The following is a 21211-nucleotide window of genomic DNA, read 5'->3' as shown; positions in this document are numbered from 1 at the left end:
CTCTCCCACTCCATCCCTGTTCCAGCTGGACTATCCTGTTCCCCTATGTTCTCATCCCCCACCCCCTACCCTTTATTGCCCCCATCACCCCAAGTTTACTCAGGTGATCTCATCTGTTTCACCTTCCCAGGGCGATCCATGCATCCCTCTTGGGGTTCTCCTTGTTACCTAGCTTCTCTGGAGCTATGGGTTGTAGTCTGGTTATCCTTTGCCTTACATCTAATATCCACTTATGAGTGAGTACATACCATGTTTGTCTTTCTGAGTCTGGGTTATCTCACTCATGCTGATATTTTCTAATTCCATCCATTTGCCTGCAGATTTCATGATGTCATTGTTTCTTTACTGCTGAGTAGTACTCCATCGTGTAAATGTACCACATTTTTTTTTTTATCCATTCTTTGGTTGAGGGGCATAGGTTCTGGCTATTACAAATAATGCAGCCAGTGCTCTTAATCACTGAGCCACCTCTAGCACATGGATCCTGGTATTTAAAAAACCCACGTATTGCCGGTCGGTGGTGGCGCACGCCTTTAATCCCAGCACTCGGGAGGCAGAGCTAGGCGGATCTCTGTGAGTTCGAGGCCAGCCTGGGCTACCAAGTGAGCTCCAGGAAAGGCGCAAAGCTACGCAGAGAAACCCTGTCTCGGAAAACCAAAAAAAAAAAAAAAAAAAACAAAAAAAAACAAAAAAAAAACCCACGTATAAATGGGACTGCCTAAATCCTGACTGGAAGTAGGGTGGAGTAAATATGGAAATGGTCACATTTGTCAAGCACAATGAAGGTGCCACAGGTACAGAGGCAAGGCACAGTCCTTCCTCTGTGTTCACAAATTCTTCACCCATGGAGTCAAGTAAAGTTGATTGGAAAAACACAATTGAAAACTGTTCCAAAAGCAAAGCTAAAATCACCAGGCACCAAGCACCACTGTTCCATCCAGGGCCGTGGGAATGTTGTCCATTGTGCTACAAGTCTGTGTCCTGGTGAGTTCTGCTAGCAATCACTGTGGTGTGTGTGTTGAGCATGTGCAGATTCAATCTTGTCATCCTCTAGAGGACTGTCCAGGTGTGTGGAGAGGAGGGTGCTTGGGCTCTGTGACTTGAGTTCTCATGCTCTTCCATGGGGAGCTGGGTGTGTGGGCTCTGTGACTTGAGTTCTCATGGTCTTTTGTGGGGAGGCGGGCAAGAGGGCTCTGTGACTTGAGTTCTCATGGTCTTCTGTGGGGAGGCGGGCAAGAGGGCTCTGTGACTTGAGTACTCAGGGTCTTTGGCTATCTCCAGGGTTTCTGGAGCCAATGCCTGATGGATACCAAGGGACAGCTGTGTCTTGTTTCTTGGAAGGGTGACATGTCATAGAGTCTGTAACCCACTTTATAATGGCACAGAAAAATATGTACATAGTCCTGTGTTATCAGAAAAAAAATATAGATCGAGACATGAGAACAGGAGAATATTGCCAATAGGTTTTTATTTATTTATTTATTTATTTATTTATTTATTTATTTTAAGAATTTTTGTCTTTCTTATAAATGTTTACAAGGCTACTTGTTTTCTTGTTGGTTCTCAGGCTTGACCAGGCTGTGTCGTTCCCCTCAGCTGACACTGGGCTCATCGAGTGCTTTGCTTCTTGTTGAACCGGAGGTCTTAGCACACATTCAGCTTTCCCCTGGAGGGAGCAGCTGGTCCTTCTTCACCATGTAGATTTTTCTATACCATATAGATTCCTTTTTTCTCTTTTGAGACAGGGTATGAGCCCTAGTTGTCCTGGAACTTGCTTTGTAGACCAGGCTGGCCTTGAACTCAGAAAACTGCCTGCCTCTATGGCGAGGACCACCACCACCTGGCTACCATATGGATTATATCCCATGATGTGCTCATAATGCAGGTCTGGCTGGGAGTAATGTCAGGTTTGCATTGGGTGTTTCTGGCCACAGTTGGCCAGAATGGCTTCCGGCTTCCCAGGGAACCTTCCCTGGTGCAGTGAGGTCAAAACCGAACAACACAGCAAACTGAGTGTCACAGAAACCTGGGAAACCAAATCTTAGCGATTCTAGTCTCTACTAGGGGTAAGCAAGGAAAGGAGAGGTTGGGAATTGGGGCTGGAAAAGCTAACAAACAGATTTTGTTCTTCACCATTTCAGACAATAACTAAATGTATTTCTGAGCAGATTTCCTTGGCAAAGTATCTACAGTGTTAAAAGCAAAACAATGCAAAACCTGAAAACTAGGGGCTGGAGAGTTGGCTCATCAGTTAAAAGTATGTGCTGTTCTTCCAGAGGACACAAGTTTAGATCCCATCATCCATGTCAGGCAGTTCATAACTGCATCTAACAGTTCTAGGGAATCTGATGCCCTCTTCTGGCTTCATCCGGCATCCACAGATACATGCACATACCCTATATATATATGCACCTGTGTGGGGGTGTATATATATATAATGATAAATATATATACTTATATATTATATAATAGAACATATACTTATATATTATATGACATATACGTATATATCCTATCATATATGCATATATTATACTTATATTTATATATTATACTTATATTTACATATTATGTATATTATGGATAAAGATAAATGACACCTAAAAAACATGAAAAATAATCAAAAGTCACTGAATTTACTGTGAATTATAGTATTAAAGTCCACCTGTAAATATTTAACAAGCCACAGATTTACACAGCTCCACACCACACATGGGGCTAAAAACTTCACTAACAAAGGTCAGTAAGTGATGTCGCATGTTTTCAGAAAGTTTATAGTACAGATCTACAGAACATAGCCAGAATGTGAGAGAGAGCCTACAGAAACAAACAAAGCCCTGGCATTCTCTGTGGGCACAGATAACTGAGGGGTTTTGTCTCCAGCAGCAGAAGAGGAAGACAGTACAACACGGGGTGGCTAGAGTGGGCACCAGGGCCGCAGAGACCTTTTCATGCCACTGCCGGGGTGAGAGCATGAGCAGGTGCCATCCAGACAGAATATCACTCCAGCCCTACAACCCTTCGGATCGTGTAAGCACGGCACACGCTCTGCACTGAGCTTTCCACCGGGGCGGCTGACACAGTGCCTGGAGTTCCCGTCCATCTGCTAGGACTTGGGATTCCGCCCCCCGCCCCCCAAGCACCCCCAAACAAGCCAGGCATTACTTATGACAGCAGATATGTTCCTGGAAATCTTGGGGCTGGTCCATTACACAGCTCAGCAGTCACCCAGGAAGCCTGGTCCGACAGAAAGAAAACCTGAGTTTCTGTGTGGAAACTCCCCAGGACCACACGGAGTGCCTAGTGCCTGGTAGTACTGAAGCAAGTGAAGACCAGCAGGGAAAGCTCCCCGTCAGGAGAGAGTGAGGCAGCCTTGTGTCTGCCAGAACCAGAGTGCTCACACACTCTCATCTGCACTTTACAACAAATGCAAGAAAAAAATCCCTCACCTCTCCTTTTTTGGTCACTTCAGCTTTTCTCTGGTGGCTTTAAAAACGTCTTTTCTTCCATGACACACTAGGAAAGGCACTTTTGGAGCTGCGGCGCAGTTATAAATGACTCCCCCACAACTGTTTTTTATTTTCGTTTTGTTTCACTGGCTGAGAATGTAAATTGAACTCCAGGGCTATTGTGCTTTGTTCTGCCTCTCTGTGGAAATGTGTTCCGAATTAAAGTCCGCGGGTAAGGCAGAGTAGTCCTGAATGTGGCCCTGCAGGTTTTGAAAGGCCCCCAGAGCCAAGAAAAGACAGAGTGCAATTTTATGAGCCCCAGATGGTGTGGTGGGTGTCGCGGATGTCTTTATGCGGGGGGTCATGGGTTCAGGTTCCATCTGGAGGGAACTCGGAGGGAGCCCTTCATATCTAGGGGAGAGAGATGGGTGCTTGGGCAGGAAATGTAGCCACCTGCAGGCTCTGCATGCTGCCTTCCTGGCCCAGCCTAGCATCCCCAGATGTAGCTGTGGGAGAAGAGATTGAGAGGCTGAGAACAAAGGGAAGCCACCAATTCTGTCCCTGCCACCTTCTGTGTCCAGCCACTGTGTTGTGAAGATTCTTGAACCAGCTTTTCCCTTGCTTGCTCTGGGGAGTCAGTCTGGTCTCTCATTAACTCACTCCTGAAGGGAGTAGGACTGATTTTACAGCAGACCCAGCAGGAATGTTGACTTTTTAACATTGGGATATGATGTTGTCAAGTTCAAGTTGGAGATCATGTAATTGAGTAACAAAGTTTTTAAAAAGTAGCAAAACCAACCAACCAACCAACCAACCCCTCCAAAAAAACACTCATAATGTTCTAAGTATGTTTATGATTTGGGGCCATATTTATAGCTATCTCTGGTTGCATGATGCTGGGGCAAAGGGTGGACATGCCTGCGTAGGCCATCAAGACACAGTGGTCCTTAGAGAGGGAACCATCAAAAGGAAGTTGTTACTCCGCTGCATAAAGTGGGTACAAATGCTTCCTGGTGACTTGGCTTGATCTGGCTGAAGTCTAATGCTGATGTGGCAAAGGTATAGTGAATGGCCTTATGGTCACAATTAACTCATGCATGCTATATTTATTTGTTTGTTTGTTTAGTTTTTGTAGGCTAGCCTCTAACTACAGAGAACTGCCTGCCTCTGCCTCTTGGATGCTAGATTTATTTGTTTGTTTGTTTGTTTGTTCTGGGATATTTGTACACCATGTGAAGGTGTATTATTGTGATTGGTGTAATAAAGAGCTGAACAGCCAATAGCTAGTAGGAGGTGTAGGCCGGACTTCCGGGCAGAGAGAGAAGGTTGGGGGAGATAATCAAGGTGCAGAGGAGCCGCCAATGAGACATTGGACATACAGAATGAAAGAAAGGTAAAAAGCCACGAGGCAGAACCTAGGTTAAGTTATAAGAGCTGGTGAGACAAGCCTAAGCTAAGGCCAAGCATTTACAATTAATAAAAAGTCTCCATGTTGTTATTTGTGAGCTGGTAGCCCAGAGAAAAGTCCAGCTCTCCAGTGCCACCATGCCAGAAGGGGCTCCAGCAGACCCGAGCGTGGCAGACATCGCAGACAGATTTTGCCATGTGTGGGCCTGCTAGAGCCCCTTCCATGCCTGACTCTTCTCTTTTTTTAATTTTTTTTGGGGGGCGGAGGGGTTCTTAGTGGATAAAGCAGTTGATGAGCAATCCTGAGGACCAGAGTTTGTGTCTCCAGAACCTGTGTAAATGCCAGGCAAGCCTGGCAGTCATCTCCATTCCAGCCCTCAGTAAACACAGACCATGGGGCAAGTTGGCAGCTAAATCAGCTGAATGATTGAGCTCCAGGTTCAAGTGAGGTCCTATATCAATATAACATGAAGAGAGATAAAGAAAAACACCTACATAAATCTCTGGCCTCTGTATGTGTGTGCACACACGTACACACACTCACATATGTGGATGTGTACATGTACACACACCACACATACACATAGACACATATGCCTAAAACTTCACTGGCTATGGTGGCACACATAATCTCAGCACTTGGGAGATTAAGACAGAATTGGAGGTTGATGAAGGGTTCACAACACGCCTCCCCCCCCCCCAATGGTCGCATTTACCAGGCGGACACTTCTGCCTAGCCAATTCCGGTCAGGCCGGACACCTCCGCCTAGCAAGTTCCGGCCAACGCATCTCGCGTGACCAGAATCCGTGACGTTACATGGCTACGTAAGCGTCCAACGTGACCATGTGATCTACGCACATGCGTGGAGTAGTGACGTGACCTGGCCACGCCCCCAGCCGGTTTTTAAAGCGGAGCGCCATATTCCTGGTCCTCTTCTCCTCTTCCTCTTCTCCACGCACGTGTCTCTCCCACAGGCCTGCACTCTCTATCCCTGTATCTCTAATAAACTCTTATAAGCGGATGTCGTGTTTCGTGACACTTCCTTGCAGGGTAAGAACACAACGCAGCTAAATAACTAACAGTTGAGTCCAGCCTGGGCTACATAGTGAGATCCCAGCTCAGAAGCAAACACAGCCTAGCATGGTGGTGAATGCTGGCATCTCAGCACTTGGGAGGCAGCGGCTGGAGAATCAATTCAAGGTCTGTAAGTTTGAGGCCGCCTGGCCACCCTGATCTGCAGATTTAGTTTCTATCTAGCCAGGGCTACACAGTAAGATTAGGACACAAACAAACAAACAAACAAAATACAGCTTTAGTTGGTGTAAAGCACACATTACCTTAAATGCACCATCATAATCATTTTTAAAAGATTTATATTATTTTTATTCATATAAATGTGTCCCTGTGTGAGTGTGTGTATACCTGAGTGAGGTGCCCTTGGAGGCCAGAGAGGCTCTCGGAGTTAGAGTTACAAGAGGTTGTAAGCTGCTGGATATGGGTTCTGAGTATTGAACCCTGGTCCTCAGCAAGTATATAAAGTACTCTTAACTGATGAGTTATCTTTCCAGCCCCAAAGTATTGCCAATGCACCCTCAACTAGAGGGCTAAAGGATTTCTTCTCCTTTTGTTGTGACCAGAAATCAAACCTAGAACCTCACACATGCTGGTCCAAGTGCTCTGCCACTAAGCTACACCCCTCAGTGCTCATCTAACCATTTTAAAGGAAACAGTCGAGCAGTATTAGCATTCACTACAACACACAGCCCTGGCAATCCTTTTTTGTTTGAAATAGGGTTTGTTTTAAATAGGCTATTTTTATAGAGCTCAGACTAGACCTGAACTCTGGAGCCTCCTGCTTCAGTCTCTCAGGTGTTGAATTACAGGCGTGCACCATCTGACTGTCTTAACTCATATACTTTGGCAGATTTTTAAAAATACTTATTGGCCGGGCGGTGGTGGCGCACACCTTTAATTCCAGCACTGGGGAGGCAGAGGCAGGCAGATATCTGTGAGTTCGAGGCCATAGTGGCCTACAAAGTGAGTTCCAGGAAAGGCGCAAAGCTATACAGAGAAACCCTGTCTCCAGAAAAAAAGGAAAAAAAAATATTATTACCATTTTTAAGTGTGTGTGTGTGTGTGTGTGTGTGTGTGTGTGTGTGTGTGTGTGTGTGAGTGAGTGCAGGTGCTCTTGGAGACCAAAGGCATCAAGCCTTCCTAGTCAGGGGGTTGTGAAGCACCTTCATCAGAAGGTACTAGAAACTGAACCAGGTCCTCTGGAAGAGCAGCCCTGCTCTTAACCACTGAGCCATCTCTCCAGCCTGCTTTTGTAGACTTTCAAGTATGGATTAAGCAGATTAGTTCATGAGGGGAAGAAAATATTTCCCCCTTCTTTGTCTTAGACTAATGGGTTATGGCCCTGTAAATTAAGCTGACAGTAACCAGATAACAGGAGAAAACCAGCTAGTTAGTGTATGTGTTGCACATACACAAGGTGTGTGTGTGGGGGGGCACCAAGCAAGAGAATCTTGTGGACAGTTTAGAACTGGAGCTTGGCTTATCAGTCAAATGTAGAGCAAGCACCAGACAGAGGAAAGACCGAGCTTCAAGAGGCAGCAGCAGCAGGTTGTGGGGAGAGTGGAAGAGGAGGTGACTGACTGTCTGTCACATAGGGCCCTGGTGCCTCTCCAGGTCCATGGGTGTGTTGGTGATTCATACCAGCTCTATAGTTCCTACTCAGAGGAAAGAGGCACTTAAAACACCTTTATATTTATTTACTCCTTGTATGGGGATATGATTGGGTGTGGGTGGGGCATGGGTAACTTTACCCATCCAAGTCCTGCCGTGGGAAAGAGGATGAAGACAAAGCCTTCTCCTGTAACTGCTCCTTCATAGTTGGCTCAAATGGTCCTTATGCAGAGATGGCAGATGCTGGCCAGTGTGTGCCAGCCTTTGCCCATGCTGGGGAGTTCTCTGTCCTCACTCTGCCTATGCAAGGGAAGGAAAAGCATTTCTCATACATTTTGGAAAAAGCCAATGGCATCTCACCCCTGTACATGCTTTGGAAGTAACAGGTTGTCCAGGATATAAGTGAGTATTCCTCTGCCATCCTCAGATCTGCTTGGATGGGCTGGGTGGAACTAGGGAGGAGAGGAAGGAAAATAAACCTCAGAAAGTGGAGACCTGGGGATGTGGCTCAGATTGTAGACTGGTTGTCACAAATCCCCCTTGGCCATGAGTTCTGTCCCAACACCACACAAACTGGGTCTCAAGTAGACCAGGCTACCCTCAACTGACTCTCTAGCTAAGGATGACTTTTAACTTCTGATCCTCCTGCCTCCACTTCCTGAGTGCTAATTGCAGTTGTGGGGCAACATGCCCAGCTTACTATTTATCTTATTCATCAATTTGTTCAGTGTTGGGAAAGGAGAATACCTTATGCTGCCCCTGGCCAGACCAAGGAGCTTGTGAACGTTGTGACATTATGTATTTTGCACATGAAACTGCAGGAGACAGAAGAGTCTCCTCCTTGTTATGAAGGTTCCAGCATGTGGTCTATAAATGAATGGTAGACAGATTAATGGGAGGGAGGATTTCCAAAGTTATTATTGAAAGCAAAGTGAGCATCCCAAATCCTAGAATGATCTGGACGCTTCTATGCCCTCACTGGGTGGGTAGGTGGTTGGGGCAATAGGGAGGAGAATGAATAAACTTGGAGAAAGTTGAATGGGTCCCCAGAAAGCTATGTGATTATCTAGGTGGGTGTCAGTTCCAGTCTCCTATCCTGAATCCAAGTTAGTCCTCTGTGGTTGGTGGGATCCCCAGGCAATGAATCCATGATGATGGAGTCCCTTGGTGGGGTTTTCTTAGGCAGACGAGTTCCTGCATGGACTCTTCCCCAAGTAACCTCAGAGGAAACTCAATGGGCAAAATTTGGGGTGGTTTTTCCTCAACTTTTTCAAACACAGCTCAGCCAGCCTGCACAATCATGTTTAAGTTTCTGCTTCAGTCAAGGGCAGCTTTTAGCCAGCATGAGGCAGCTCTCTTGTTATCTGCAGCCCGCGTCTCCTTGTGTTTTAGAGAACAAATGAGCTCCTACCTCAGCTTTCTGGGGGTGCTGTGGTTTCCCCGAGGAGAAGCGGCCAGATCACAGGTGAGCGTTGGCAAGTGCATGGCAGCTGCTTGGACTTTGACCGAAGCTTCAGGGGGAAGGACCCATCTTCCATGAAGCCATCGCTTCGTCCTGTATGTACCTGTAGGGTGCTGGGCACCAAACCTCGTGTATGCATGGGGATCAAGGTCCCATGTATACCAAATGGATTCCCTACCGTTGACTTACTGTACCACACCACCTTACCTTTCCATTTTCTTATTTTGAAATTTGCTAGAGCAGGAGCTGGGAGACAGCTCAGCCAGGAAAGTGCTCCAGCCAGCTGAGCCTACTTGGCAAGATTCAGGGCGATGAGAGGCCCTGTCTGAAAATACAAGTAGCTGGCACCTGAGGAATGATAGCTGAAGCTGGTCCTCTGACTTCCACATACAGCTGCCCACACAGGAGCACGTGTCCTACCCAGGTACCTGCACATGCACACACATGCACACAAGCACACACAGAGATGCACACAGGCAAGCATGCATGCATGCACACACACACAGCCCTGGAATGTTAGGCCAACAAGAAGGTTATACACATAGAACAGAGAGTCCCAATACTCCTGTCTCCTCAGTGCTGGCATCTTGTATAACAGAGCCCTGGGCACAAGCCCAGGAAACTGGCATGGATGCAGTGCTGCTAATGAACCACAGACCTAATCAGAGCTTTGCCACTTTCCCTGCTGTCTGTCCAGAGTCGCCTGTGTCCCCTCGGCTCCTTAGTCTGCTCTAGTCTGAGACAGCTCCTCTGTCCTTCCTCGCCGGCCTCCCCAGCACTGGTCTTGGTGCAAATCCAAACACACTGGGCAGTTCTTCCTGTAGGACGAGCCTGGACTGCACTCCTCTGATGTTTTCTTCAGTTACAATGGGTTCAGCAAGAACGTCAAATACACCACGACCCCCAGCCTTCCTATTGCATAGACTTCTCTGTTTCTTGGTCCTCTCTAGGGGCCCGTAGCAACTGCAGAATTTCCCACTGTATAGTATCATCATCAGGGAGACATTTGTTCTGAAACACAAACATCCTGTGTCTTCTGGTGTTTTGTAGATGTCAGTCTCCACTCAGGAGTCATCACTGCCCCAGGTGCCAATGGTACCTCTCTCCCACCCTGGTCCTCTTTACTGATCGAGTTGGTTTGTAAGAAGGCATCTTCCTTCTTTCCCCTGGTTATTCATTTATCCAGTCCTTAGCTGCATCTGCACGAACCCGCTGGCCTTGCTTTACGGTTACTGTCACTACTCCTTCATGACTGATGGCCTTGGTTGCTTCTCAGGACTGAGGCTTCACCACACTCCTGGATCGAGGCACTGTGATTCAGCTGCACCCTCACATGTACCTTTTCCCCCATCACCTGCCACCCAGTGGGTATTCCATGGGAAAGACACTGGATTTACCACAGTCTTTTTTAAAATTTAACAATGTCTGTATCGATTCTTGGGGAATTTCACATCCTGCACCCTAATTCCGCTCACCTCCAGTTCCCCTATATCCTCCCCTCGCTCCTGCAGCACCCCCTCCAAAAATAAAATTTAAAAACATCAAACCAAAACAAGTAAGCAAGCAAATAGACAAACAAAATCAAGAACAAAACAAGCCCCCTCCCCACTCACCCACCCAACATCTTGGCTTCTCCTTATTTCCTGCCTCTCCAACCCCTCTTCATTCCTCTGGTGGCATTGGGAATGATGTGTCACATATTACACCCTTTTGTCCAATCTGTTTTACTAGCAAATATTCATTGCAATGTGCCACTGGTCTGGTTCAAGGCCTCTGGTTTCTGGCACACCATCCTTGCTGGATCCTCACTGGAACTCCTCTTGGATCTCCTGAAGTCATCCTGAATCATGAAGATCCTGCAGGTATCGTTATCGTTCCTCAGGACCAATCCCTTCCCGGGCTCCAGCAAGTTCTAGATGGGGTAGATGTTAGGGTAGTCCAACTCAAGGCCTGGCTGTGGGCCTGGGTGGTAGCTGGGCTGGTCAGTCCAGGCCACTGGGGCCGCCCACCTCAGGCAAGTGCCAGAGTCAGCTTTCCTATGCCCTGGCCAGCTCTTTTGCTGCAGTGTCCAGTGAGAGGCAGGGTCAGGGAGGGGTAGAGCAGATCAGCATGGCACTTGATCACGCATGGTTCCCATGGCCCCCTGAGGGGGACACGGAATACATATATCAACACAGATCCCAGTTGCAGCCAGACCATGGACCCAGATGTGACCCTTGACAGCAGCCAGGGCCTGGATGTCACCACGGCCCTGAATGGCAGCACAGGCCTCCCAGATCTGTATGGCCCCGGCTGCAGCATGGGCCCCACACTCCAACAAGGCCACAGGCTGTGGCCCAGACCCTGGGCTTCCTCGTAGGCCCTGGTGGCAATGTAGGCCACAGACTTCAACACAGATCCCAGCTGTGGTAGGACCATGGACCCAGACATGGTTGGGGCAGCAGCCTGGGCTGGATGTCACCATGGCCCCAGGTGGTGGCAAAGGCCACCAAGATCTGCATGTCCCCAGTGGCAACGGGGCCCTGGGACACCAATAAGGGCCCTAGATTTACTTCAGTATTTTAATACAACACTCACTCATGTATCTTAACTTAGTGATCTTATTTCTTTATTTATGTTATATTTTAGTATTTATTTATTTTTGTCTGTAAGTGTGGACATTTGTGTGCATGTGGCAGGCAGTAACTTCCCTTCTGTGGCATTCCTCAGAAGCAATTCGCCTTTGTTTTTTTGCTTGTTTGTTTTTTGTTTTTGTTTTTGTTTTGTTTTGTTTTTGAGACAGGGAACTCAGAGATCCACCTGCCTCTCTGCCTACCTAGTGCTGGGACCCACCATTTGTAAACCTTAAAAAAATTTTTTATTAGTTGAGAATTTCATACAATAAATTTTTATCATGTTCACCCTCCCTCCTGTAAGGGCACACACGTTCCCTTTCGGGCTGGGCATCTGTTGTCTCTCCTCTCTCCCAAATGTTGGTCAGCATTTTCCCTGAGTGCTGGGGTTCTGAACTTGGGTCCTCAAGCTTGTGCATTAAGCATTTCACCAACTGTCCCACCCCCTTCCACCCAGCCTCCCTCTCCTCTAGCTCCCCCTTCCCTCCCCCCCCCAGCCTCCTACATTAAAATACTACCTTAGATAGTTTGCAATGTGACCCTGAGCTATTTTTCACATGGTGAAAATCTTGCTTTGCTAGGGAGACACAGTGCGGTTCCCACTCCCGGTGCAGACATGCACAGTGGCTTCCCTTGGGCACTCAGTCACATGTGTTTTTACACAGGGATGGTGTTAGGTAAATTATTTTGATAGCTTGTAAAATATACAGATTTTATTCATCGTTCTCCCTTTGAAAACAGTACCACCAGGAAAACGGGATCTGTTAAAATTTGCCCAATACAGTAAAGAATTTTAATTTACTTATGTTTTGGCTTTGAGAAACAGGGTTGCTTAAACAAACTCCCTCAAGACCTCAGCAGGTCGTGGGCCAAGTGCTGGATTAGATTAACCAGTTCTTGTCTCCTTACCTAAGTGTAACTGGGCAGGACTATTAGCTTCCCATTAAAACAACATTTGTTCACCATATTTTGTTAAAACTCAGAATGGAGCTTTAACCAAAATCAATTTAATCCAGAAAGTTCTTTAAAAAAATTTTTTTAAGATACATTTTTAGCAGGGGTTGGTAGCACATGCCTTAATCCCAGCACTGGGGAGGCAGAGGCAGGTGGATCTCTGAGTTCAAGGCCAGCCTGGTCTACAGATCAAGTTCCAAGACAGCCAGGGCTGCACAGAGAAACCCTGTCTTGAAAAAACAAAAACCAAAACCAAGCAAACAAGAAAACAAAACACAGCATTTTTGTTGTACGTGTTTTTCCATACATGTCGGTATGTGTACCTCATGTGTGCCTGGTGCCCAAGAAGGCTAGAAGAGGGCATCCGACCCCCTGAGACTGGAGGTACAGGCAGTTGTGAGCCACCACATGGGTGCCAGGAACCCAGGGCTTCTGGAAGAACAGCAGGTGCTCTTAACCACTGAGCTATCATTCCAGCTCCCAGAAAATCCTTCGGATAGAAGTAAACCATGATGGAAGGAGAGAACTGACTCCCTCAAGTTGCCGCTGTGCCCCCCGCCCCCACAATAACTGCATAAATGTCAAAACTGTTTCAAGAAGTAAGCCTTCAAAGCATTGTTATTCAAGGAAACCTGGGAGCGAAGCCCCCAGCCTTAACTGTAGTTGACAGCAGTGATTGTGGTACCCAAGTTATTGGTTCTTGTTCCTCAGAGACTGACAAGGGTGGAGAAGGCCCCTGTCAGGAGACAGGGGAAGGGACTTGGGTGAGAAAATCTTGCTCTGATTCCAGGCCCTTAGAGCTTCTAGTTGTGTGGAAGGCTCCTCTCCACTTCCCAGAATTAGTGACCTTTGCCAGACCGAGAAGCCTCAGAGCCAGGCCTGCCAGGCTGCCAGCCCCGACCCTTCACTCCGTGCCCCGATAGGTCTGTATTACTTGAGACTCTGCAGAAAATCAGCACCCAGGAGCCACTGTCTTCCAAAGACTTCTGATGATCCCCGAAGGAAGCAGGCACAGACTCGGGGTCCAGGGATTGATATTTATTCAGGGAGAGCAGAGCTAACAGAAAAAAGTAAGCCGAGGGCCTTAGACAGGGAGGGGGTGTTTAAGTAGATGACATGTTCCCCGAGAAAAACTGTGACTGCAGAATAAGGACGTTCAAAGCACAGGTCAGCAGAGAATCTTGTTCAGGTGTCTGTGCTGCAGATGAGGGCAGCTAGGTGATCCTGCCCTGTGGGGTGGTGGGCAAGGGAGATGGGGGTGGAGATTCTTCTCCTACTGACTCGGCTAACAGCAGGAAAATACACCCACTGGACGCCTACAGGGCAGGATCACTGGAAAACTGAAACCAATCCGAAACAAAAACAAGACCCTGTGTCTTAGTGTTTCTGTTGCTGTGATGAGTCACCAGGACCACAATCAACACAGGGAGGAAAAGGTTTGTTTCCTCTTACAATTCTCAGGTCACTTGGGGGCTGCTTTATCTGTTGAGTTCTTTATATGATTTCTGTAGAGTTGAACCCAGGGCTTTGGAACATGCCCCACAAACTCTCCACCGCTGTGCCCCGACCCCAGCCCACAGATAGTTTTGATTTAACTAATTAAATAACATTTCAAAGATGTTTTATTTTTATTTTTTCTTTATGTATCTCTCTGTGTTTATGCCACCACGATGTGTTGGTACCCACAGAGGCCGGAAGAGGGCATCAGGATCCTCTGAAGCTGTAGTCATGTGTCTGTGAGAGGCCTGAGGTGGGTGTTGGAGTGTACCTAAAACATGCCTCAGGAGACTGTCCTAGGCAGAGCTGTGAACACAGTGTCTCCACAGGACTGGGCCCCAGCTGCCCCTGTGGAGCCTCGGCACCAACTGCTCCCTAGATGTGCCTCCCTTCCTGACTTCCCCCAAGGAGTTTCCCAGATTGGTCTCGTGCAAAACTCCTTCCCTAGACTCTGCTTATGAGGAAGCTCAGGCCAAGACACAAGTCAGTTGGCACACATTCAGCTAGACGCCCTGGGGCGGGGGTGGGGGCGGGGGTGGGGGATCCACCAGAGAAGACCACTCAGACACGGGTTCAAGCCAATAGAAAGTCTTCATCAGCCAGCTGGCGACTACTCTGGATGTTCTAGACCTGAGTGCAGTCCCAGCCTTTCTCAGGATGAGCTTTTAAGAACAAAGACCACAGCCTAGGTCAACACAGTTAGCAAGAACAGTTAGCCAGAACCTGAACACAGAGGCAAGGGCAGTACATTTAGGCACTTTCCCAGAACTACGGACTTGGATGGACTAGGTCTTTGTTCTCATGTTGGCTGTGGTACTGCCTTTGTGCTGGTTTCCAAGGCTTGAATGGCCCTTACATCATGGTGTCAGTTGTGCTAAGGTCTGGGGGTCAGTTAGAGAACCTCAGTGTGTTTATTAGGTACAGCACATGGGGAGGGGTTGGGTCTTCTTGGAGGCGATCTCTGAAAGCAAGCAGCCTCACCCTGAAGACATCCCGTAGCAGAAAGGCTACAGCTGTGTTTACCACACTGGCCAATCACTTGCACTCAGAGCCCCGAGGGAAGCTTTGCCAGCCTCCAAGCCTCGCCCATGGAAGGCTTTGCCACTCCCATGGGGCTGAGGCACTGGAGTCCTTGATGTGGCTGTACTCAGGTCAATAGCACACACTCACTCAGGGTGTCACACACTCACAGTTCCCTCTGCTCCTTACCTGCAGGTTCCTGCCTTGCCTTCCCTCAATGATGGAATGTGGCCTGGAACTGTGGGCCACACTGCCTTTGGTCGGGGTGTTTGTCCTAGCAACGGACGTGAAACTGGAACACGCGGCTTACGCCGTCTTCTGTGGCTGTTGATGACTCTGCACGTGGGACCGGAGGGACCAGCCAGTTACGTTTCATGAACCGAGTTTCTTCTGTCCCCAGTGCAGAGTGAACTCTAATATCTGCGAACTGAAAGGATGAGCATGGTGCTTTCCATACTCGAGAATGTCAGGACCTTTCAAGCTGTCGTCAGGCAGACCCCCTGTCCCTCAGCTCTTGAGTGAGTGCCTCCCAAGGCTGCAGGTGAGACACAGTCTTTGTGAGACACAGTCATGGTGAACTGGTGACCTGAGGGCAGGAAGCTGCTATTGTCCAAAAGGTAATGGCATTACTTTCAACTTAAATGCTCTCCGGACACCTCAACAGCCATCCCTCTATGCACCCCATCTCACAGTCCTTCTATCCATCTGTCACTCTGTCTGTGTTTTGCTGATCAGCTTGAAGGATTCTTTTCTATTCTTTGAAAGGATTAGCCCTTGTTACTAACTAACCTGATATTCTCAGCTGAATAGACCAGTCAGTCCCCTGTCTGGACTGTCCCTCAGGAAAGACACCAGGATTGAACGTGCAGACATGATAGGTCTTTAACTCTCACTCTTAATGGCCTGAGCACAATGACAGCCTCGGTGGGGTTTTAATATGCCTAAATGCCCAGAGTCCTACGAAATTTCCTCCAACTCTCATTCCCCTTCCTCTGTAAACATTATGATGACTCTGAGATGTGGCTTTTTAAATGCAAACATTTAAGTGAGGCAGTAAATAACTCCACGGTGCACGGCCAACCCCTCGGTGTGGGTTTCACAAAGGATCATACCAGCTAGGGTTTGTTTTCCTAAGTCTGAAGTCTACTCCCCAAAGGACACCCCAGTTTTGTGTTCAAGATGTGAAATGCATAAGGGAGTCATTAAGAACTGGGTTTTGGTGGGGCAGCTTTGATTTGACACTTTTGAAATATGATCCGGGTCATGGTTGTGAATGGTGCAGAGCTCTCTTTGGGCAACGGCGTCTGGACTTGATTATATGAGGCCAGGTTGTGGGTGCTGCTATCCGGCCCTCTGTGACAGTGCTGCTGCGGCAGACCTTGTGTCCTGAAAGGACTGGGGAACTTTGTATGGGTCCTGAATATTAGTAAGTGTCTTCTTCGTTCTTGACCTGGCTGTTTAGTGATCCAGTTCTATATGTCTGGACTCCGCCGTTTACCTTGCTTCTTCAGTGGTGGCCTTCCTGCCACACAAATGACACCACTAGCATCTTGTCAGCATTCAGTGTCTTCCCTGAGGAGGACAAATGACACAAAACGACCATTCAATAAAAACTTACCAATGAGTGAAAAGGAACTGGAAACTAACCTGCCTCAGGGTGCTTGGGTGGCGCCTACACACCTGTGTCTGGGGATTTCCTCATCTCTTTCCTCTTCCTCTGGTCAGGAGATCAACACAGTCTTTCCATCCACCCCATCCCCAGCTGCAGTCACACAGGTATGCAGGTACGAAGTGGCCCCTCCACACAGTCCAGCAGGAGGTACGTACTGCTTTCTGATGGCAAGGATGCTGACTTTTCAGGAAGCCTGTCACACCTCAGGAGTCCACAGCCTTCTCTCACGTTGTTTCAGAAATAGTCTCATATGGCTGCGTCTTGATGATCACGAGCAATGATATTCCAGGCATGTTTGGGTTTCAGAAGACAGCAGGGGGGTTTGCAAGGGCTTTCCTATTTGTGAAGGATGCTGGGAAAACTCTCAAGGGAGAGAGTGAGTACAAGACAGGAGCGGAGTCCTCTGCACTCCCAGGCTTATCTTAAAATCGCCCCTGGTATTTTATAGAGAGTATATACCCATAGGGTAACGTCTCAAACTGTCTAACAAACCGCATCACATTTAAACTCCACAAACTCCTGTTAGAGGTAGAGAAACAGAAACAAAGTAATTAACCCCCTCAACTCCAACAGCCAGACCCCGTTCTGGGCTCTGTTTGCTCTGTTTCCTGCCTTTTCCTCTACTACCCAGCAACCCAAAGCGGGGAAGGAAGGGGAGGGAAGGGCCACCGGAAGATGAAATCCTGGAGGACCAGCACTGCCCACACGGGCCCTCCAACCTCCCTGGCTTCTCCTCTGCATGGCACCCTTACCGACTCACAGAGTGACAGTCAGGAGGCTCCCCACCCAGCTGGCGGAGCCCCCAACCCCTAGCAGCATAAGACAAGACCACAAGAGCATTTCCCACTCCCTACATGAATTAACAATTAGTCTGCCTCCTGCTAGACATGGTACTGAGGCCAGTTTGATCTGGGCAATAACTCCATTGAGATTCTCTTCTTAGATAATCCTAGATTATGGCAAGTTAAAACTAACCTGCCCACCAAGTATGAGGGCCCATGTGGTTGATATATTGTGGACCCCAGTAAACTTATCTGGGGGTCAGAGAACAGAACAGCCACTATATTAAACAGAGGTTAGGCAGTGGTAGCACACGCCTTTAATCCTAGCATTCCAGAGGCAGAGATCCATCTCTGTGACTGAAAACAGCCAGGCATAGTGACACACGCCTTTAATCCCAGCACTTGAGATCTCATGTCTTGCTTGGGAAGGACACATGCCTTTAATCCCAGGAAGTGATGACAGGAAGCAGAAAGGTATATAAGGCGCGAGGACCAGGAACTAGGGGCTTTTTAAGCTTTTAGGCTTTTGAGCAGCAGTTCAGCCGAGATTCATTCCGGTGAGGACTTAGAGGCTTCCAGTTTGAGGAAAAAGGATCAGCTGAGAAGTTGGCAAGGTGAGGTTAGCTATGGCTTGTTCTGTCTCTCTGATCTTTCAGAATTCACCCCAATAGCTGGCACTGAGGTTTTATTAATAAGACCATTTAAGATTCATGCCTATGCCTGTTTGCAGTCATCCTAGTACTTGGGCTGCTGAGACAGGAGGATCACAGTTCAGAGTCCCCCTGGACTACAGATGAGACCTCCTTTAAAAAAGCAGGACGAAAATAAACAAATGAACGCCCTGGAAAGAATCCCCGGGCAATGGTACACCACTCTGGGCCTCTAGAAGAAGGCAGACCCATGAGAGTGCTTAGAATCCAGGTGAAACAAGGTCTCAAATGCCTGTGTTTCCCTTTTGTCCCCCCAGAAGACCCCAGACTGGATGACAAAGAGGCCTGAGACCTCTAACAGACACAGAGGAGGAAAAGGCAAAAACGACTCTCCCTAGCCCTACAACAGGGCAAAAGTGGGGTGGCCTCCTCTGTCTTCAAACCCATGCTGGGCTGACCACCCCCTCTCCAGAACTGGGCGAGCGGCCAGCCATTCATTGAGACAGCATCAGCAAAGCAAACTGTTGCCGTGCTTTGTTTGAATCTAATTGCCTGAGGGGCTATCGGCCCATGGCTTCATTTCCTCCCATCTGCCTCGGCAGAAGGTGGCCTTGGCACACAGCAGCTGGGACAGAGAAGCAACTTGTGTCCTGTCAGAGAGCAGCAGCAGAGACCCAGAAAGAGCTCTAGAATGCCAGAGAAAGCAGGCCGGTGAGCAGCATCACAAGAGCAGGAAAACACAACACACTGGTGTTGGAAGCACGAGCCACAGCTGCAGCCCGAAGCCAGCCTCCACTCCAGAGAGGCGGGCCTCTGCTCACAGTGGAGCCTCAAGTCCCACCCAGAGTCCCAGAGCAGAAGAGCCAACATGTCGGGGATACGATGAAAGGCACCGGTCCTACGCATACTCAGGGAAAACGCACATTTAATGAGGAAAACAACAACAAGAACCTACCCACGCAAGTACTGAAATGAATCATGTTGACATTATTTCACAAGGATTGGAAGGGTCACAGTAAGAATGCTTCACAGATTCTCTCAAGACAAATGAAAACCAGCCTCAGCCTGGCTCTCAGCAAAGAAACAGACGCTGGCAAATATGGAGATCGTCGGACTGAAAAACAATTGAAATGAAAAACTTGTTGGACAGACACAGTGTTAAAGTGGAGACGGCAGCAGATAAAGCCTAAACTCATGAAGACCTCAGTAGGATACATGAGAAAACCACAGTGAAAATAAACAGACACCAAGGGCCTTCGCAACCTGGGAGAGTCTCTCCTACACACCCAGACTATCTCACAGCCGTATCTTTAGAGTTCCAGAAGAAAACGGGAAGAAGGTGGGGCTCAAGAGTCCCCAAATGAATGGTGTCTGCCAATCTCCCAAAGTTGGCCAGAGACATAAAACCTCAGAGTTCTAAGAGTAAGCAAAGCCCAACAGGATAAACCGAAACAAATCAACACCCAAACACACAGTAATTCAACTGCCAAAAATAACTAACAGCCTAAATACATCACAAACAAACAAATCTCTGAACAGCCTGAGATTAATGCAGTGCCTATAGAGGAAGACCAGTTGAGGGACAGAAGATCTGAAGTCATGAAGACCAGAAGTCAGTGGCATGGTTTACAAGTGATTAAAAAAAAAAAAAAATCTGTCAGCCATAGTTTCTATAGCTGAGAAAATTATCATTCCAAAATGGAGGGGGAAATAAAGGGGGGGTCAGTGAATGGCTCAGTGGGTTAAGACACTGGCCACCAAGTCTGATGACTAAGGTCCATCATCAAATCCCACACAGAAGGAGAGAACTGACTCCCAAGGGTTCTGATTTCACACGCATGGTTGGTGGTTTCTGAGTGTGGATGTGCACAGCACACATACACTAAGTAAACCTAATACATTCAAAAAACACAAAAATGAAGAGGCCCCATCAAGATGGATCAGTAGGTAAAACGCTTGCTAGGCAAGCTTAAGGACCCACGTTCAAATCCCCAGAGCCCATCGGAAGCCAGTACGTCAGCATGCACTTATCCTTCCAGTGCTTCTATGGAGAGTGGGAGCTAGTCCGAGTTCTGAGAGCTTGTGGGCCAGTGAGCCTGGCTTTCTCAGTCCAACAGCAAAAGTAAACTCAGTCTCAACAGGACGGAAGCTAAGGACCGACACCCCAAGTAGTCTCTACCTCCACATGTGTTCAGTGGATGTGGGCACCCACACTTACTTCAGACACACACAGGGAAGGGACAAAAGACACTGTCACATGAAGGAAAGCTACGAATTTGTTATTTGTTCGTCTCTGGGTTTAGTAGGAAGGGGGATGTGAGACAGATGTCCTGTTTGTGACTGGGCACCCCACAAACACTTATTCTTGTCACTTTGACCAGCTGTGAGTTAGATAAAAACATAAAAAAAAAAAACAAACAAACAAACAAAAAAAAAAACATTGAATGACATTAGTAACATTAACCAATGTAAAGAGTAAAAAGAGGGGCATCCAAATGGCTTAGTTCATAAAGTGTGTGCTGGGCAACATCTTGACCTGAGTCCCAGTGCTAGGACCAAGGCTTTAGAAAAGCTTATAGTCCTAGTTCTGGGGAGAGAGAGACAGGAGGATGCCCGAGGCAGTGGATCTTATTGCCGTCTGTTCATTAACATGGCTATTCAGTGTTCAGGACAAGCCGCACAGTGTACTAGAGGGTCAGAGGCATATACAGTACCACGGCTCCCCAGAACTGGGGCAGGGCCTGACATAGCCTTTCTCTAACCCTGTGCTAGGGACAATTCTTTTAAAATGACTTACTTTATTTATGTCTATGCATGTTTTGCCTGCACGTATGTATGGGTATCTTGTGCATGCCTGGTGCCCTCAGAGGTTAGAAGAGAGAGTTAGAGCCACTGGATCTGGAGGTAGTGCTGGTTTGTGAACCACCATGTGGGTGCTGGAAACCAAACTTGGGTCCTCTGCAAGAGCAGCTAGTGTTCTTAACTGCTGGGAGTGCGGAAAGACTGGACATGAGTGTGGG

Source organism: Peromyscus leucopus, chromosome 5 (genome assembly GCF_004664715.2).
Source record: "Peromyscus leucopus breed LL Stock chromosome 5, UCI_PerLeu_2.1, whole genome shotgun sequence".
Taxonomy (NCBI): domain Eukaryota; kingdom Metazoa; phylum Chordata; class Mammalia; order Rodentia; family Cricetidae; genus Peromyscus; species Peromyscus leucopus.
The sequence above is the reverse complement of the archived record's forward strand: the minus strand, read 5'-3'. Positions refer to the sequence as shown.